This window comes from Syngnathus scovelli, chromosome 3 (genome assembly GCF_024217435.2).
Source record: "Syngnathus scovelli strain Florida chromosome 3, RoL_Ssco_1.2, whole genome shotgun sequence".
NCBI classification, from domain to species: Eukaryota; Metazoa; Chordata; class Actinopteri; order Syngnathiformes; family Syngnathidae; genus Syngnathus; species Syngnathus scovelli.
The window spans coordinates 23,178,494-23,180,205 of record NC_090849.1 but is presented as its reverse complement, the minus strand read 5'-3'; positions in this window follow the sequence as shown (position 1 = coordinate 23,180,205).

Sequence of the window (1,712 nt, the reverse complement as noted above, 5' to 3'; positions counted from 1 at the left end):
TGTCATGCAAACATCATCATCATCATCATTTTTTGACTCTTTAGGGCGCAGCCAGGTCGCTGACCACTCGTGATGAGCCACGCACGACGCGACATGATTTACGTCCCTATACCTTTGTGTGCAAACTTCAACACGCTGTCATGAGAGGTAAGGTCACGTGGCGTTTTCTTATGAATACAATGTGTTTCATGGCAGGCATGTGAACAGTGAATGGATATAAGTTAACATTTTGTGTGCAAACGATTTATGTCACTGCACTCCCAACAAGCAGGACTTTTGAAATCATGTCTTGTTTTATTTGAATGGCTTTTTAAATGTCATTTCTCCGTCGCCATTGTTGGAGAAATCCTTGCTAGATTGCACCCAATGTGACTATTTATCGCTCATTTGCATCATTGAATAACGTTTCTTTAAATCTCGGAATTTTAGCTGTTTTATCCTAAAAAGCCCGCTTTTATTTAACCTTTTTAACAGCAATGATATCATTGTGAGAAATAAATATCGGTAAATAGTCAGGTGCGTCAATAAATACAAAGCGAATAAATCACAGTGCATTCATATTGAAAATAAGAATACCGCGTCGGAGAACGTGGCAGCGTGCAGTCTTCTCAGTAGGAGGGGGGAAAAAAAATCTTGTTCGAGGTTTCCACGCATGCAGGAGCCGCTCGTCTTCTTCTACTTCTCTTCATTGTGGTCCAAAGCAGATCAATAAGACAATGCTGTATATTTAAACGCCCACTTGTTTAAAAAAAAAAAAAATCTAAAGGGTGGACCATTAGTCCGTCTGCGGCCACGCAAGCACACTGACTGGGTAGTTGGAGCTGAATTTGCATATTCGGTTGGCTAATTACCTTGGCGTATTTAAATATGGCTGCGCGTTCGACGTCACTGGACGTGCACGCGCAACCTAACTATAGCCTGAATCAATTAGACAGGGAGGGCTTCCTTTTTCACAGTCGTTATTATAATAATGATAGAGCATATTTGCCACATGATGACAATAGTTAATAAATAAAATGTCATACTGGTAAAAAAATATATATTATCTATAACATTTCTTTATTAATATTTGAGCAAACTAGTCATCACAACATTTTATTTTACCCACAAGAAAATTTGCTATGGGTTACATGTTTTTGTTATGTTTATATTTCTTGGAACTTTACACTACGACTATAAATGTGATCGCTATTTAAACCCTTTGTGCTTCCTTCACTATATGACTGACATGTTGGTGTTATGCATGTGTCGCCTGGGTTCAGTTCCCACACATTCACTAACAATATAAATGTGAAATTGAATGCTTGTGACCTGCAATTGACTGGCGACCAGTCCCGGGTACAGTCTACCTTTCGACCAAAAGTCTCCCAGAATAAGTAGCATAGAAAATGGAATTTGAGTGTATTTTGTGCGTTGGCGCGGCGTTTTTTTTTTTTTTTTTTTTTTTTTTTTTTTTTTGTATGGGGGGTGGCAGAAGCACATTTTTGCAACAAAAGAACTTGGGGCACTTGTTTTGGATTTCTGAGCACGTCCTCGCGCAGAAGGATGGACACCCCCCCCCCCCCCCCCCCTCTCCCCAATCATCATCCCCACCACCATCATCATCAACCCAACCAACCGACTGAAAACTTTTTCTTCTATTTGGTGGCAGTATGGGAAAGTTGTCTTGTGCCCCCCCCCCCAGCACCCACCCCTCCCTTTTGCATCCATCC